General features: G+C 43.0%; 1 long non-coding RNA gene across 1 annotated transcript; it reads right to left on the bottom strand.

Annotated features, from left to right (window-relative positions):
- Positions 1–1,628: 1,628 nt before the first annotated feature.
- On the bottom strand, positions 1,629–18,798 carry LOC103345001 (uncharacterized). Its single transcript, XR_515461.4, has 4 exons — positions 18,672–18,798; positions 12,694–12,853; positions 10,056–10,135; positions 1,629–1,796 (listed from the first exon to the last, which is right to left on the bottom strand). It is a non-coding gene; the product is annotated as an uncharacterized lncRNA (long non-coding RNA).
- Positions 18,799–19,003: the final 205 nt, after the last annotated feature.

A 19,003-nucleotide genomic window follows, 5' to 3' on the forward strand; every position in this document is an offset into this window, starting at 1 on the left:
TTCTGTTCAAACTTCTTCCCCTAGACTGAAATTTTCTTCTCTACTTTTTTACCTGCTGGTTTCCATTTATTTAAGTTCTAAATCCAACCAAAGTACCTTTTCTTGGGAGAAACTCCCCTTGTGTACTCACATAGCTCTCTGTCTTCTCTATCTACAATATTTGCATTTTGACTCCACAATAACATTTATTACATTGTACTTCAATTTGTCTTTAATGTATCTACTTCCCTACATGAAGTGTGGACCCCAGAACAAAAGCTATGTGATATTTTCTAGTAATAGAGAGTGCTTGGTATGTAATAGAATCACAAGATGCCTTTTTTAATAAGTATTAGTTTAGTACTTGTTCACTTAATGCACTTCTGAAAATTGTATATATGTTTTATACATATAGACATATATAAGTGCACATGCACACGTTTTAAACAGGGACATTACTGGGGCTAGCGCTGCAGCGCAGCTGGTTGAAGCCCTGGCCTGAAGCTGGGCATCCCATGTGGGCACCGGTTCTAGTCCCGGCTGCTCCTCTTCCAATCCAGCTCTCTGCTATGGTCTGGGAAAGCAGTAGAGGATGGCCCAAGTCCTTGGGTCCCTGCACCCACATGGGAGATTCGGAAGAAGCTCCTGGCTCCTGGCTTCGGATCGGCGCAGCTCTGGCCATTGCAGCCATCTGGGGAGTAAGCCAGCTGATGGAAGACCTCTCTCTCTGTCTCTACCTCTCTCTGTAACTCTTTCGAATAAAGAAAATAAATCTTTAAAAAAAAAATAGGGAAATTATTAAATGGTGTTATTCCAGTGACTATACTAACATTGCTGATAAGTCTCCAAAGGATATATGGTTCAATAAAATGTTTCTTTATTTGATATGTTTCTGTATATAACACCTAAACTTAAACATTTTATAGGCACAAAAAACTGATGTTTGTTTTCCTAAAAAATTTCACTTTTTAGGCCGGCGCCACAGCTCAATAGGCTAATTTTCCGCCTGCAGCACCAGCACACCGGGTTCTAGTCCCAGTCGGGGCGCCGGATTCTGTCCCGGTTGCCCCTCTTCCAGGCCAGCTCTCTGCTGTGGCCCGGGAAGGCAGTGGAGGATGGCCCAAGTCCTTGGGCCCTGCACCCACATGCGAGACCAGGAGAAGCACCTGGCTCCTGGCTTCGGATCGGCGTGGTGCGCCAGCCACAGGGCGCTGGCCACAGCGGCCACTGGGGGGTGAACCAACGGAAAAGGAAGACCTTTCTCTCTGTCTCTCTCTCTCTCACTGTCCACTCCGCCAGTCAAAAGAATTTTCACTTTTTAAATATTCTTTAAATTTATTTTTTCACATGTACTACTAAGAATTCACTATACTAACAGACCTATTATTTCTAGTACATAATTTTCTTGCTGGAAATAAACTAAATTTCTAATAAGATTTAGCAACATACTAAATTTTATGCTACTTTAAGTACATTGCCTTTACAAAAAGAATTTGAAGCTGTGTAACTCTTGAGATGATAAAGAAATGCACTCCCTCAAGAATATATTTTTCATGTGTTAATGCTATTTATGAGATCATAAACACATCATATTTCTAAGAAAGCTAAATCAGGTTTACAAAGAGACATACCATGACAACTATCAAACATTTGAGGGCCATCTGTCTTTATTCACAAGGCCAGTTCTGAATATGAATAAGCAGAAAACTCATTACATAAGCATCTTAGTTGTGCCTTTCTGAAGTCTCTTGAAGATGACATTCACAATTCTGATGACAGGCTTTTAACTGTTCTCAGGAAACTTTATTTTCTAAAACCTAAAGACATAAGAAAAGAAACAAATTACAGCCATGACTTCAGAAAAATAGTTAGAAGAAATATGATTTCTATAGCTTCTTGAAAAGAATAATAAGATTTTTTAAAGGTTGACTGTTTTCAGTAGTTTCCTATTTTTTATAAAGATTTATTTATGTATTTGAAAGACAGCGTTACAGAAATGCAGAGGGGGAGAGAGAGAAAGAGAGAAAGAGAGGTCTTCCATCCACTGGTACACTCCCCAGGTGGCTGCAATGGCCGGAGCTGCACTAATCCAAAGCAAGGAGACAGGAGTTTCTTTCAGGTCTCCCTCACAGGTGCAGGGGCCCAAGACTTGGGTCCTCTCAAACTGCCTTCCCAGGCCGTAGCAGAGAGCTGGATCAGAAGTGGAGCAGCCAGGACTCCAACTGGCGCCCATATGGGATGCCGGCACTGCAGGTGGTGGCTTTACCCACTATGCCACAGCATCAGCCCCAATAAGATTTTCAATAAAGGAACTAAAATCCAAATCTTTTGTAGTCTGCAAAAGATCCAAAAGATTATACTTTTATTACTATTTAAACAACTGTTTAAATGAGTCTAGGGGCCAGAGCTGCGGCGGCAGGTTAAAGCCGCCGCTGGCAGTACGGATATCCCATGTGGGCGTCAGCTCAAGTCCCATCTGGGGGGTGAACCAGCAGATGGAAGACCTCTCTCCCTCCCTCCCTCCCTCTCTCTCTCTCTCTGACTCTGACTCTGCCTCTCTCTAACTCTGCCTTTCAAATAAAATAAATAAATCTTTAAAAATAAATAAACATAGTCTACACAGTGAACGAGTGCACATGCATTTTTAATACTGCAATATTTCTGTATATTATTTAAAATATTTTGTATCTTTCTTCTTACCTTTATACAGTACATTCCTGAATAATGTTCATTTGTCAGGATAACTGTGAGAAATAAACTATGTGTGTACTGTGTTTATATTAAGAAATAAAACAAAAAATAAATGTTAATAGAAAGATAGAAACAGCTACCTGGCACTCCTACCAAATGTACAAGTTTCACCAAACAAGCCAAAATATGTAACTTAAGTTTTTAGCCGAATATAAATATACATTTCCTGAAATACACATTTAGCAATATGACTCTCATAAAATGTATTAAATTCTGTTAGACATGAGGCAAGTAATTGGCCTAGTCATTAGGCTGTCAGTTAAGACATCCACATCCTCATATGGAAGTGCCAAGTTCAAGTCCTGGCTCCACCCCCAACTCCAACTTCCTGCTACTGCAAATTATAGGAGGCAGCAGTGTTGACTCAAGTGGCTGAGCCCTTAACACCCACATGGGAGGACCAGATGGAGTTCCTGGCTCATTTTTGGCATGGCCCTGCCTCAGTTTGTGGGAATTTGGGAAGTGGACCAGTGGGTGGGAGTGCTCTCTGTGTGCCTGTCTGTCTCTCTGCCTCTCAAATAAATACATAAATAAGTAATCCTAATGGACAAAGAATAATTGTCATTTTGAATAATATGTAAAATATAATTATTTGAAGATCCTCTATGTAGAAATAAAAAGAAAGAACCCTGTCAATCTGAACTTAGAGTAATGATTATTAGAAGCTGGGACGGGTGAGGTAAAGAGGGATTGAGAGTGATTTGATAACAGATACCAAAACACTGTTAGAGAGAAGTAATACACACTAGTATTCCACCAGCACAATGGAGCACCTTTAACTCACAGTAATTTATTGCATACTGTATGAAGAACTAAAAGAGGAGTTCACAGGCTCCAAACATTATAAAAAGAAATAAGGAGATGCAATTGCCAACTAACTGATTTGATCAGTTTATGCTGTGTACATATGTTAAAATATTGCACTGTATCCCACCACAAGGTACAAGCAGGGGACAGGTGTTTGGCATAATAGTTGAGATGCTGCTTGAGATGCCCGCATTCCATATCTTAGGTCCATGTTCAAGTCCCAGCTCCCCTCCCAATTTCAACTTCCTGCTGTTACACATTCTGAGAGGCAGTGAATAATGCGCCCAGTAGTTGGGTCCCTACCATCCATTTGGGAAACCTCAATTTAGTTCCAAGCTCCTGGCTTCAGCCTGGCTCAGCTCCAGCTGTTGCAAGCATTTAGGAGTGAACAAGCTGCTGGATATTTCTCTCAGTCTGTATGTCTGTCTTTCTGTGTCTCTTTCTCTTTCAAATAAACAAATTATATAAATTGTTAAATGTAAAAGTTTTACGTTAGTAATTTTTTTTTTTTTTTTTTTTTGACAGGCAGAGTGGACAGTGAGAGAGACAGACAGAAAGGTCTTCCTTTACTGTTGGTTCACCCTCCAATGGCTGCTGCGGCCGGCGCACCACACTGATCTGAAGCCAGGAGCCAGGTGCTCCTCCTGGTCTCCCATGAGGGTGCAGGGCCCAAGGACTTGGGCCATCCTCCACTGCACTCCCTGGCCACAGCAGAGAGCTGGACTGAAAAAGGGGCAACCGGGACAGAATCCAGTGCCCCGACCGGGACTAGAATCCGGTGTACTGGCGCCGCAGGTGGAGGATTAGCCAATTGAGCCGCGGCGCCAGCCATGTTAGTAATTTTTTAAAAATATTTTCATTTGTTGAGTAAGAAAACACACTTCTCACATAAATTTTTCTAAAATCTAAGTTTTGCTTTTCACATTTGGGGATTTAATCCATCTAGAATCAATTTCAGGGTACAGGGTACCTGGCCCATTACTCAACCACCAACAATGATCTTCCATTCACCTTGCCATTCACAAGATCCAACAGGTTATACCTGGTACCAGGTAAACTTTGTGGAAGGGTAAGAAGAGATGGCACAACAAATCAGCAGGACAGCCTTAGGCATAAACATCAGGCGTCCTACTGCCAACAAGGTCAGCTAAGAGCAAGGCAGGGAAACCACAAGAGTGGGTTCAGGAGTCTCCCTGGCTTACAGGTCTCATGTGCACAAGAACCAGTATCTTCCATAACAGTCCTTGAATTTAATCTCTAAGGACTGCAGCATGGGACTTTCCCACATTCAAAGAACACCTCACCTATACTCTCAATTTGACACCTATCATCCTTGTCACAGGATTTCCAATCCTGAAATTATTTTTGTCATAACCGATGCTGGCAACACAGCTGATATTCCACACTCATCTAGCTTTCAGAGAAACAAGAGGTTTCTTATAAAGCAGGAAAGAGTTTGTTATCCTTTACTTCTAGGTAGTAACACAGTTGTATTTTTCCTAATGGAATAGCCAGTTAGACCAGCACCATTAACTGAACAGACTATTCTATCACCACTGATATGCAATGCTATCTGCCATAAACTTCCCATAGATGCATCACTCTTTCTCTAGACTTTCTATGTTCTTTCATTGATCTTATTTGCCAATTCCTATATTACTTCTACATTTTCTTAATTATTAAAGCTTTATAAGAGGTCTTGATAACATGCATTGCTAGTCACCCTTCTATCACATATACACATTTTCCTTCTTTTGCTAATACTGTCTTGCCTATTGTTAGCCTTCTGTTTTTCCAAATAAGTTTTTGAATTATCTGATCAAACCTCATGCACACAAAAAGGACTTTGGGAATTTTCTACAGAAATTAAATGAATTTTTCATTTGAATTAGGAATAAATGATGTATTGTTTGTCTAATTACGCATTAATATGATACAGCTATGCATTAAAAACATTGTCTCAGCTGCTCCACTTTTGATCCAGCTCCCTGCTAATAGCTGAGAAAAGCAAGCGTTCGGGCCCCTGCCACTCACACCAGAGAACCAGATGAAGCTCCTGGCTTCAGTCCAGCCCAGTGCAGGCTACTGAGACCATCTGGGTAGTGAACCAGCAGATGGAAGATCTCTTTCTGTCTATCCCTTTTTCTCTGTAACTCTGACTTCCAAAATAAATAAATCTTTAAGAAATATTCTCAATTTTATCAGGGCCGGCGCCGCTGCTCAATAAGCTAATCCTCCTCCTGCAGCGCCAGCACACCGGGTTCTAGTCCTGGTCGGGGCGCCGGATTCTGTCCCGGTTGCTCCTCTTCCAGTCCAGCTCTCTGCTGTGACCCGGGAGTGCAGTGGAGGATGGCCCAGGTCCTTGGGCCCTGCACCCGCATGGGAGACCAGGGGAGGCCCCTGGCTCCTGGCTTCAGATCAGCGTGGTGCGCCGGCCACAGCGCGCCAGCCACAGCAGCCATTGGCAGGGGTAAACCAATGGAAAAGGAAGACCTTTCTCTCTGTCTCTCTCTCTCACTGTCCACTCTGCCTGTCAAAAAAAATTTTATCAGAAGCATGTATGTATAAGAAAAAAATGGTAAATACAAATGCTCCTTGACTTACAACAGGGTAAGTCCTCATAAGCCCAACATATGTTGAAAATAATCATAAGTTGAAAATCAAGCTGTTTATCCTCAGGATTACATGGCAGCATCACAAGAAAGCTTCGTGCTGAATATTTTTAGCCCCCAAAAAAGATGAAAATTCAGAATTCAAAGTCCAGTTTCCACTGAATGCACATTACTCTGCATCATCCTAAAGTTAAAAAACTGTCAGTCAAATCATCATTAAGTCAGAGACTGTCTATATAAGATTTAGAAGAATCTGTGGATTGAAGCATCCACTGGGGGTCTTGGGATGTATCCCCATGAAGAGGACTACTGTACTGTTTCATAAACTTTGGAGCTATTATTTGATGCTTATACATGTGAAATGTTTAATTTACCTTCCTTATGAACTAAAGGTTTAGCATTATATAGCAACCTCTTAGTGTCTAATGCATTCTGTGTGTTAAGTCTCTGTTGCTATTACCATAGCTACATCAGCTCTCTTTGAATTTGTTTAGTGCATATCTATTAAATTGTCTTATTTTGAAATATCACAGGAAAAATGCCCTCCTAAGATTTCTTCTCATTAAATTACATAGCTAACCAACAAAATTAGATGAAATGAGCTCTACAGAGTTGACCTAATCCTGAAAATCAATTTATGACTGACAAAACAAATCTGTAAAACTTAATTTCAGGATAATTAAAACTGGAATGGCAAGCTTGTGGAAAAGAACTGTGATGGAGGAAAAGAAGTGGGACAGTGCTATCATACCAACATCATCCCTCTCCTCTCCTACAAGACATGCTAAAAAAAAAAGTCATATGTGGGGCCAACTTTGTGGCATTGTGGTGGTGTAATGTGTAAAGCCACCATCCGCGATGCCAGCGGCCCATATGGACACTGGTTCAAGTCCTAGCTGCTCCGTTTCTGATCCTGCTCCCTTCTAATATGCCTGAGAAAGCAGTGGAAGATGGCCCAAGTCCTTGGACCCCAGCCACCCATGTGGGAGAGCCAGAAGCTCCTGGCTCCTGGTTTCAAACTGGCTCAGCTCGAGCTGTGTGGCCATTTGGGGAGTGAAATAGCAGATGGAAGATCTCTCTGTCTGTCCCTCTATGTTTCTATAATTATGCCTTTCAAACAAATAAATAAATCTTAAAAAATATACAAGTCATTTGAGTACAACTCAATTACTTAGAAAAAGTGTCTTCACGTGAGCAAGAAGTCCTAAAACAATTTAAACCTGACATCTTTCAAGTCATGCTTCAAATCAATTTGATTATAGTTTCCAAAGACACAAATGGTTCAGGATGACTGCAATTCAAATTGAAGGCTCGCTTAGCACTGTAAAACATCTGACTGAATGACATGTGATCTGGCTAACAATACCAAGAAGTAACAAGGAGAAATACAATAAATTATCAAGATGCCAGGTCTTCTGGAGATTGCTCACTGAATCGAATTAATGTCAAATTTTAAAAGCTTGGAGAATTTTCTTCAGAGACGCCTAAGTTAGTTTTTCTACACTGCATATACCAAGGACTTGTGAGGACAAAATGAAAACAGTACTACAAAGAGAGAGGGAATGGTTTCTTTTCTCCCTTTGTAGCTGAAGAACTGTGGGATCATAAACAAATATTTAGCTTTCTGGATCTCAGTTTCTTCACTCATAAAATGAGTGTTAATTTTTTTAAAAAAATATATTTAACTGTCTTCCAGTCTAAGCACCTACAAATCTATGAGTCTAGGAAATTCCTGAGGACAGTATCAGCTGAAATGACATGAAGTAGCCACAATATCAAACTGTTCAAGAAATGCAAGAAAAGCAAATCCTGATACAATCAGCTAATTTTTCAAACACACTCCAAAAACCAACCAGGAATATTCTAAGATACAAGGAAAGTAAAAATGTCAAGACTCATCTTAAATAGGCCAAATCATAAAATTCAGCAAAAACTAAACACAGAAATTAAATGACAAAATGCACTCAGTTCTAGAAAGGAGTCAAGTAGAGACAGATAAAGTGGAGATATATATATATCCACTCGGGACATTCTGCGAAGCTCCTGACTTTCAGATCCTTGTATTCAAGTGGAAAAGCATTATGATGAGAAAAATATAATGTATCGAACAATGGACTGAGAACCCAATACTGCACCAACAGTCAGAGAATCCCACCCAAGGGTGTGATGCTGACCATGAAGTCCTCTTTACACCTAACAGAATGGACAGAATGCTGCAGGAGAAAATAATCAAGCTACAGTTTTGTTTCTAAAAAGCAGCACTCTTAGGGGCTGGTGTTGAGGTGCAGCAGGTTAAGTCACCACTTGTGACACCCGCATCTCCTAGGAGAATGCCAATTCTATTTCCAGCTGCTCTGCTTCCAAATCTAGATCCCTGCTAACGTGCCTGGGAAAGCAGCAGAAGACGGCCTAAGTGCTGTGTCCTTGCCACCCATGTGGGAGACCCGGATAGATTTCCTGGCTCCTGGCCACTGCAGTCACTTGGGGAGTGAACCAGTGGATGAAACATGTCTTTTTCTCTCACTCTTTCCCTTTCTCTGCCTTTCAAATAAAATAAAATCTTTAAAATTAAATTAATAGGCCGGCACTGCGGCTCACTAGGCTAATCTTCGCCTGTGGTGCTGGCACACCGGGTTCTAGTCCTGGTTGGGGCGCCAGATTCTGTCCCCGTTGCTCCTCTTCCAGTCCAGCTCTCTGCTGTGGCCCGGGAGTGCAGTGGAGGATGGTCCAGGTCCTTGGGCCCTGCACCCGCATGGGAGACCAGGAGAAGCACCTAGATCCCGGCTTCGGATCAGCGCGGTGTGCTGGCCACAGCAGCCATTGTGGGGTGAACCAACGGAAAAGGAAGACCTTTCTCTCTGTCTCTCTCTCTCACTGTCCACTCTGCCTGTCAAAAAAAAATTGAATTAATAACTTTTTTAAAATGTAATAATATAAAAGCAGCAATCCTGCCAGCCTTGAGTGAGGTGGCAGTTGAGTTAGGAAAGTGAAGGTACTTTTTTTTTTTATCTCCATTACTGCTGGAACTCACAGGAAGTGTGTGTAATGACAGCAGCAGTATGGAAGTCTCAAACCTCTAGTTCACAAGATGAAAGAAAAAAATCCAAGGACTGGGCCAGCACCGTGGCTCACTAGTTTAATCCTCCACCTGCGGCACCGGCATCCCATATGGGCTCCGGGTTCTAGTCCCGGTTGCTCCTCTTCCAGTCCAGCTCTCTGCTGTGGCCTGGGAAGGCAGTGGAGGATGGCCCAAGTGCTTGGGCGCCTGCACCCACATGGGAGACCAGGAGGAGGCACCTGGCTCCTGGCTGGATCGGCGCAGTTCCAGCCATAGCAGCCATCTGGAGAGTGAACCAATGGAAGGAAGACCTTTCTCTCTGTCTCTCTCTCTTACTGTCTATGACTCTACCTGTCAAATAAATAAATAAATACATATCCAAGGACCCCACAAAATTAAAATGCATTTCCCTTTTTGTGCTGTAATTCTGGCAGCGCCTCCAAAGGGCAGGTGTGTTAGGAGGCTTTAGCCAGGTTTTTCACAGCCATCTACTTTCCCAGGGTTTGGAAACACTGCATCAGATCGTCTCTATCAATGAAAACATTCATCATCAACACATCTAAAGGTGCTTCAGAGTTCATGTGAAATTTATTTTCTATCTGAATTAGTTACACAAAACAAAACAGACATCAAAAAAAAAAAGTAAAATTTCAGAGCAGCCTTGAAAGAAGCTTTCTTCAAACTTCTAAGACTTTCAATCTTCTACTTTGGTGACTGTCAGCCGTCAAGTGACTGAGAAATCACTGTGGTGAGAAGAACAAGATAAACCCCTACTCCCCACAGAGTTCGGTGAGTGGCTAGGTGCTAGCTACCATCGGTTGGCAGAGATCCTCTCCTGTGAGTGTTACCTGTGAGTCAGGAGTCCTTTTCTGACTGGAAGAAGGCAAATTCAGGTCGTCTGCACCCGCGTGTCTGCCATCATGTTTTCCTGGACAAAGAGAAGGAAAGAACTGAGGAGGTGGAAGGACCACACCGCAGGAAAGGTGGAGTTCCGTGAGGAAGGCCAGGCCGCCTGCGGGAGTCTGCCTGCTTCCTGTGTGTCAGTCACCTCCTCTGTATCGCCTAGCATATTCATCTCTGTTCCCCACAGTTCTGAACACACACAGCAAAGATGATCCTGCTTTCAAAGAGTATGCACAGGAAGTTGATCTGGGGCCTTTGCAACCGTACTACTCAGGTTGCGTATTATCACCATGTTATTCGAGAAGGTGCTCATCAGATACATCCTGAATACACACAGCCTGCAGAACCTATGCACCAGAATATACAGAATACAGTTCTGTGCCTCAGGGTCTACTTTTCTACTAAGTGTGTTATTACCAAAGGCTCACCTTAATTTTTATATTATTTACATTTCATAAATAATATTAATCTATATGGAAGGTTGCTTCAGGCTTTTTAAAGGTTATATGCATCATCCAAGGGAAATTCAAGGCTAAGATTATTAATGATTGTTGCTAATAATTTTATTAATTTCACAGCACAGAATCAGATAAGAAGCCACAGGAATCCTTAATAGATAAAACTGCCTATCCTTGATAAAACTGTGATATAAAATTTAGTCAGTATCTCTGTGTGCTCACCTCCCACTGAGACAAGCACTATCCTGAAAGAAATGTTTATCATTCTTATCATTCTCACACATTTCTTTGAAGTTTTACCCTATGTGCATTTAGTTTGAAATTTAAATAGATTATAGCACACACACACACACACACACACACACAAAAAGCCACAGGAGACATCTTTCTCTGATCTCAGAACTGAAACACTCAGAGTACTGTTTTCCATACCATGACAGCCTTAAATATCATGATTTAAAAATTGTGTGACATGGCATATTACAAAATCAATTTGAAAAGACAGGGGCCAGGCCTGTGACGCAGCAAGCAAACCACCGCCTGCAGTGCCGGCACCCAATATGGGCACTGGTTCAAGATCCAGAAGCTCCACTTCCGATCCAGCTCTCTGCTAAGGCCTGGGAAAGCAGAAGATGACCCAAGTCTTTGGGCCCCTGTAACCTCATGGAAGACCTGAAAGAAGCTCCAGGCACCTGGCTTTGGTCGCCACAGCTCCGACCACTGCGGCCAACTGGGGAGTAAACCAGCAGATGGAAGACCTCGCTCTCCCTGCCTCTCCTTCTCTCTGTGTAACTCTGATTTTCAAATAAATCTTTGAAAAGATAGTAAATAGTCGCCAGTGGCTTTACCTGCTATACCACAATGCCGGCCCCTCACAGGTATAATGCTAAGAAGATAACCATACTTCCTCTCTCCCTCCCTCAATCCCTCTCCTTCTTTTTCTTCAAGTTTTGCAAAAATATGATTTTATATCCTGCAACTTTACCAAAGTCTCTTATGAGCTTCGATTGTCTCTTAGTGGAACCTTTTTATTCCCCTATGTATAAGATCATGTTTTTCTAGTCTTTTCTTCTTTTTTTCTGAGAGGTTATTATTCTGCCATAACAAAGAAGGAAATCCTGCCATTATGACAACATGGATGAACCTGGAGGACATTATGCTAAGTGAAATAAGCCAGACACAGAAAAATAAACACTGAATGATCTAACTTACATGTGGAATCTAAAATGGTGATATTTACAAAAGCGGACAATAGAACAGTAGCTGCCAAGGCCTAGGGGGGAATTGGTCAAAGCTACAAAGTATAGTTATGCAAGAGCAAATGTCTGGAGACTTAGCATACAACTTGGTACCTAAATTTCACAATTGCATATTTAAAATTTGCTAATAGGACAGATCTCCAGTGTTTTCATCACAAAAAGAAGAAAGAAAAAGGCAACTATGTGACGTATTGGATATGTTAATCAGATGGACTGTGATGACTGTCTCACAATGTAGATGCATGTACCAAAACATCAAGTTGCATACCTTAAATACACCTGCTTTTTATTTATTAAGTTTGTGCCTCAATAAAGGAAGGGAGGACACTGTAGAGGGGGCCAGCACTACCGACCCAGAGGGCAGAGCAGAGGGGAGAGAGGAGCTGAGAAGAGGTGTGCTGCAGTGAAGGCTACTACGCTGAGACTCCACGATGACCACGCTAGGGCGTCTGCAAGGCAGCTCGCCCCTCACCAGGACACCGCGCCAGCAACGTGCACCGAAAGCTTTGCAGGTGTGTGCGCCCTAAGGTCACAGCTAAGAAACGTATGGAAACAGGCAGAGCTGTGTGGCAGACTATCAGGTCATTTCTAGTCTTACTGTCTTCTTTACGTTCTCTTCACAGTAAACCTGTTATATTTATAATCATGGAAAAAGGTGTTATTTGAAAGAGATAAAGTCAAACCCTGCAGTCTCATCCTGCGGACTCTACAGAACCCAGAACAGAGGCTTCCAGGTCCCAGACCCCGAGGCTCAGCCTCCTCAGGAGAGCAGATCCACAAGTGGCCCTAAGCACAGTAACAGACTGAAGGCACTGCCCCAGCTCCCTACTCCCACACCGCTAGGTAGACACTGGAGACGAACGCACCAGGTTCTCTTCTGACATCCTCAGGTGAAGACATGCTGTCCCCCAGCCTGAATTAGACACGGGGAAACTGCTTCTGCAGATACTGAGCCTTCGTGTCCTGCTGTCAACAAGCAGAGGGCTTACTCAGTATCCTGGGTGCCAGCACACAACTGTTGTTCACCTGGTCAAACACAAAAGGCAAGAGATTGTCTATTAGACCACTGGAGTTTTCATAACTCTGACATATTATTATTCATCCAATCACTGTCACTGTCACTCAGTGGGCACTCTATTCTTCAAATTCCACATCTATGCTTAACTAGATGCTAGGGATTCAATATTGAATATACAAGAATAAATTACATGGGACCGGCACCATGGCACAGTAAATTAATCCCCCGCCTGCGGTGCCGGCATCCCATATGGGCACCGGTTCTAGTCCCGGCTGCTCCACTTCCTACCCAGCTCTCTGCTATGGTCTGGGAAAGCAGTAGAGAGGATGGCCCAAGGACTTGCACCCCAGGTTGGGGCCTGAAGGAAGCTCTGGCTCCTAGCTTTGGATCAGCCCAGCTCCAGCTGTTGCGACCACTTGGGGAGTGAACCAGCAGATGGAAGACCTCTCTCTCTGCCTCTGCCTCTGCCTCTCTGTAACTCTGCCTTACAAATAATAAATAAATCTTAAAAGAGAGAGAAAAAGAGAGAGAGAGACAAGTGGAGGCATGAGAATTTTTAGCACAATAAAGCTACTCTGTATGACACTGTAAAGGTGAATATATGACATTACAGATTTTGGCAAAATTCACAGAAATGTACAATACAAAAGTGAACCTAGTGTAAACTCTGAACTGTAGTTAATAATAACGGACAGCCATTGCTTCATTATTTTTAACAAATGCACCAAATTAATGTAAAATATTAGTAATAAGACAAACCTTGAGGATGAGGGAATGTATAGGAATTATCTGTGCTATCCATTCAGTTTGTCTATAAATTTAAAATTGTTTCAAAAAAATAAAGGCTACATAGTAAAGTTTTTTCAAAAGCCGTGAGAACAAGAGTTTAAAAAGATAACTGCCGAAAGCAAAAACAGCAACAATTATACTGCTGTACTTACAGCATATGTACAAGTAAAATGACATCATAGCATACGGTCTATGTGGGATGCACTGTTGGAAGGTTATGATACTGTATGTGAAGTGGAATGGTATTATTTGAAAATAGACCATGATAAACTATTGTGACGCCTACAGCAACCACTAAGAAGAAGTATGTGAGAGGAAGGGGAAGAGCAGCAGCAGCAGAAGCCAGTAATGAAATAAAATGAAGACATAGAAAACTTTAAGCCAAAAGATGGGAAACAGAGGAAAGAGGAGTAAAGACTAGATAAGACAAATACAAGAAAAGACATTCTGAACAGCTTCAAACTCAAAAACTAAAACAGAAAATTATTAAATATTTTCAATTGAATGGAAAATTTGTGGATGCAGCTAAAATTGTGCTTAGAAAAAAATGTACAGTATTAAATATTTATACTGGGGGGAAATCAGAGGTTTCAAACTAATGATTTAAGTACTCACCTGAGGAAATTAAATCCAAAGCAGGGAAACAAAAAGAGAGAAATAATAAAAAGCAGCAATCAACAAATTGGAAAACAGAAAAACAACAAAGAAAAACCAGTGAAGCCAAAAGCAGATCCTTGCCAAAAACAAGAGAAATGATTGACCTCTAGACTGGCACTGTCCCGCGGAACGTTCACTGCAATGCCCTGTATGGTAGCACATGTGACTACAAGCACTCAAAATGTGGCCTGTGTGACTGAGGGGCTCAATTTTGATTTCATTTTATTAAAACTAACTTCCATTTAAATAGCCATATTTGGTTAAGCATGGCTGTATTAGACAGTGGAACTACAGGCAAGAATACTGACAGAAACAAGGACAGGTACAGAAAGAGGGGAGGAAGATAAATGGGAAGGAGGGCAACAGAATGAGGGAATAAGGGAAGACACAAACAACCGAAATCAGGAATGAAATGAAAAACAGAACTACACTACAGACCCTAACATCAGAGGCATCACAAGGATAAAAGTGTTCTAAAAAACTGTACTTCAAGTTTAGTAAAACAGATTAAAAGGACTAACTCCCTGAAAGATATCAAGAACTAAAACTCACTCAAAAAGAACTGAATAGCATATATAACCTCAATAGTCACAGTATAAAACTGAGTCCAAGTATAAAACCAACACTTGAAACTGGGCTCAGGCAGCTCCCTCGTATACACAACCAAACCTTTAAAGAATAACAATTCCATACAAAATGTTCCTGAAACAGAAGAGAGAACACTTCCCAACTACTTTTATGAAATAATCACTACCCTTGATACTAAAAATCAATATTATAATCACTAATTTTTTTTTTGACAGGCAGAGTTAGACAGTGAGAGAGAGACAGAGAGAGAAAGGTCTTCCTTCCGTTGGGTCACCCCCCAAATGGCTGCTATGGCTGGTGCTGCGCCGATCTGAAGCCAGGAGTCAGGTGCTTCCTCCTGGTCTCCCATGCGGGAGCAGGGCTCAAGGACTTGGGCCATCCTCCACTGCCCTCCCAGGCCACTAACTAATTTTATGAAACAATCACTAACCTTGATACTAAAAATCAATATTTATAAACCAATATCCTTCATAAATACATATACAAAATAATCCTCAACAAAATATTATCAAAGAGAATCAACATATTTCTCCACTTATTTTGGTTTTACCTTCTGTAATGTTTTATTGTTTTCTGTGTTCAAATACTGCAGAACGTCATTAGATTTAACCTTATGTTTTTCCTGTTTCTGATGCCATTGTAAATGATACTTTTTAAGCTTTAATTCCTAATTGCTCATTAGAAGTATTGAAAAATAGAACTGATTTTTGAAGATTGCCCTTATATCTTTGTGTTTTTGCTAAAGTCAGTTGTTTTCTAAAGATTTATTTATTTATTTTATCTGAAAGGCAGAGTGAAGAGAGCAAGAGAGAACTGAGAACTTCCACCGACTGGTTCACTTCCCAAATGGCCACAACAGCTGAGACCAGGAGCCAGGAACTCTATCCAGATCTCACACGTGGGTTGCAGGGGCAAAAGCACTTAGACCCTCATCCACCATTTTCCCAAGCACATTAGCAGAGAGCTAGGTCAGAAGCAAAGTAGCTGGGACTCAAACCGGCTCTCCAATCTGGGATGCTGGTATCGCAAGCAATGGCTTAACTCACTTTACCACAACACCAGCCCCTACAGTCAATTATTATGTTTAGTAGCTTTTTTGTAGATTCCTTGAGACTTCCTATATGAACAATCATGTTGTCTGCAAATACAGATAATTTCATTTATTCCATTTTAATCCATGTACTTTTGTATCTTTTTTTCCCTTTATTTCACCAATTAGGACCTCCTTACAATGAACAGAAATGGGAAAATGGAACATACAGACAATGTGGTATTAGAGAAAAGAAATTAGCCTCAGCAAAAAAGGTCAGAAATAATTCACAAATTAGCTCAAGTGACTTGAGGGAAAGGAGCCAAGACAATACAATGGAGATGGTATAGTGCTTTCAACAAGTGCTAAAACTATGAACTTCATCCCATACTCCTAGTACATACAAAAGGAAAGAAAGGATAATAAAAAGGAGAAGAAAGCACACTATTGAATGTATGAAGGCAAAGAACCCAGTCAACACAAGGATGCTCTGAGTAAAAGAAAAATAATTTAGGCCACCAGGAAGCTCCCTGGTATAATCCACACTTTCCAATTCAGCTGCACATTGGAGTTAGCTGGAAATCTTTGCAAAATTCCAATTCCAGACCAAACCACATCAACAAAATCAGAATCTCCTGAGAATGGAATATCAGTCAGTTTTTAAATTCCTCAGGTGATCCTCAAGTGAGGCCAAATTTGAAAACCACTGAAGAATGGAACCTAGCCTTTGGGACTTTACACAATTAGTTTTAAAATCTTGTACAAGTTACTTCCCTTAGTCCCCAAATTCTCAGCTACGAAGTGGGAGCAATATACAGCTCCCAGAGTTGCCGAAATACTGAGATTACAAATAAAGCATTCTCCTCCCCAAGGTACACTTCAAATCTTCACTGCCTAGTGTGAGGGAGGAATGCTAATCTAATCAAATCGTTAATTCACTTCTCCTCATGATTACCTGATTATCAGATTGAACATCTGTACTGGGGGAAGCTCAGAAATGCTAATTCTTTTTCATTTTCCTGATGATAAGATGCTGCCTGAAGCCATGTATGTCCATTTTAAATTCAGCAGTAACTAAACTAAGAAGGGAAATCTAGCTGATCACTCATGCCAGCGATTCTCAAATCTAACTACATGCTAGAATCACCTGAGAAGCTTTTCAAAAACTACGATTGTCCAGGCCTTACCCAGGCCAATTAAATCAGAACCCACAGGGTGACTCTAGAGCACAGGTAGTTATAAGAAGCTAATTAAAAGATGATTCTGACACACAGGATTGAAAAGGACTGATTTGTACCAACAGTATCCCATGTTAATGGCAATCAGTCACTTGGGAAGCTCTTAAAAAGCAGATTGAGGGGCTGGCGCTGTGGTGCAGCAGGTTAACGCCCTGGCCGGAAGTGCCAGCATCCCATATGGGCACCAGTTCGAGATCCGGCTGCTCCACTTCCGATCCAGCTCTCTGCTATGGCCTGGGAAAGCAGTAGAAGATGGCCCAAGTCCTCGGGCCCCTGCACCCACATGGAAGACCCAGAAGAAGCTCCTGGCTCCTGGCTTCAGATTGGCGCAGCTCCGGCCATTGCGGCCATCTGGGGAGTGAACCAGCGGATAGAAGACCTCTCTCTCTCTCTCTGCCTCTCCTTCTCTCTCTCTCTGCCTCTCCTCTCTGTAACTCTTTCAAATAAATAAATAAATCTTAAAAAAAAAAAAAAAAAAAGCAGATTGAGGGGCTGGTGTTGTGGCACATCAGGTGAAGTAACACTGCCTGTGACACTGGTGCTCCCAATGGAGTACAAGGGTACTTGAATAGATCTGTGGGAAACAGAATTTTAAAAATTAGTTAATTTCTGTGCAAAAAAATTTTTTTGAAAGCCAGGTACATGAAGAGTTTTCAAAACGTTCATGGAAAATGCACGTTATGAACAAACCTTGCATGGATTTCAAAGGTTTTTTTTGCACCAAAATAAATTTCTCTTTGATTTCCACTTTTTTTCTTCCTTTTTTTTTTTTTTTTTTTTTTTTTATGTATTTGACAGGTAGAGTTATAAACAGTGAGAGACAGAGAGAAAGATCCTCCTTCCGCTGGTTCACTTTCCAAAATGGCCACCACGGCCGGCGCTGCACTGATCCGAAGGCAGGAGCCAGGTGCTTCTCCTGGTCTCCCATGGGGTGCAGGGCCCAAGCACCTGGGCCATCCTCCACTGCCCTCCCGGGCCACAGCAGAGAGCTGGCCTGGAAGAGGGGCAACCGGGACAGAACCCGGCGCCCACGCTATGAAGGCAGAGGCCCCAGGTCTCCGCTCCTCCCTGGCCGCCATTCCCAGCTCCTCGCACAGCACCCGGCACACAGAGGGTGTCCAAACCAGCTGCTTCGGGCTCATGAGGTCATAGCCTGCTTCTCTGGGGGCCCCTCACCCCTCGCCGGCCCTGGAGTCAGCAGGTGGAGTTCTGGCCCCCCCGAGACCTGCGAGGCCCCCGGCACCCCGATGGCGGCAAACCCCAGCGACGTGGGCTCCACGCTCCTCCTCGGGTGCCATCCCCGCCTCGGCCACAGAGCCAGTGTCCCGACCCAACAGCCGGCACACAGGGTGTCCACACGGGCCGGCTCCCCGCCTCAAGCCTCGGCGGGCCCTCGCCTCCCCCTCCCGGCCTCGGGCCACGCGCAGAAGCGGGGGGCCCCTGCACACCCACGGCATCCGTCCCCGGCTGAGAGGAAGGCCTCGCCACCTCAGCCCTGCGCCGACCCCAGCCTCCATTCCCCACCTGGCCGGTCCCGCCCGGCCTGCCCCAACCGCCTCTGCAGTCGGGTTCACGCCATCGCCAGTCGCTGTCCAAGTCCAGAGGCAGCTGCGAGCCTGCGCACTGGGGCCTCGCTCTGCGCAAGCGCGCCCTCTGCTGTCAAGACTGGAGTCGGCAATGCCTCCCCCTGCTGGTCCACCGACGCACTGCAGTGTCCCCAGAGGATGGTGGATTCCTGGCGGATTTTGGCCCGCAGCGGTGAACTGACCCTTCTCCCTGGCCCGGCTCGTGCCAACAGCACTCCGAGGCTTCCCCACGCCCTGAAGCACTGAGGACTGTGCTTTCCAGGGGCGGGT

The sequence above is a fragment of the Oryctolagus cuniculus genome, chromosome 15 (genome assembly GCF_964237555.1).
Source record: "Oryctolagus cuniculus chromosome 15, mOryCun1.1, whole genome shotgun sequence".
Classification (NCBI taxonomy): Eukaryota; Metazoa; Chordata; class Mammalia; order Lagomorpha; family Leporidae; genus Oryctolagus; species Oryctolagus cuniculus.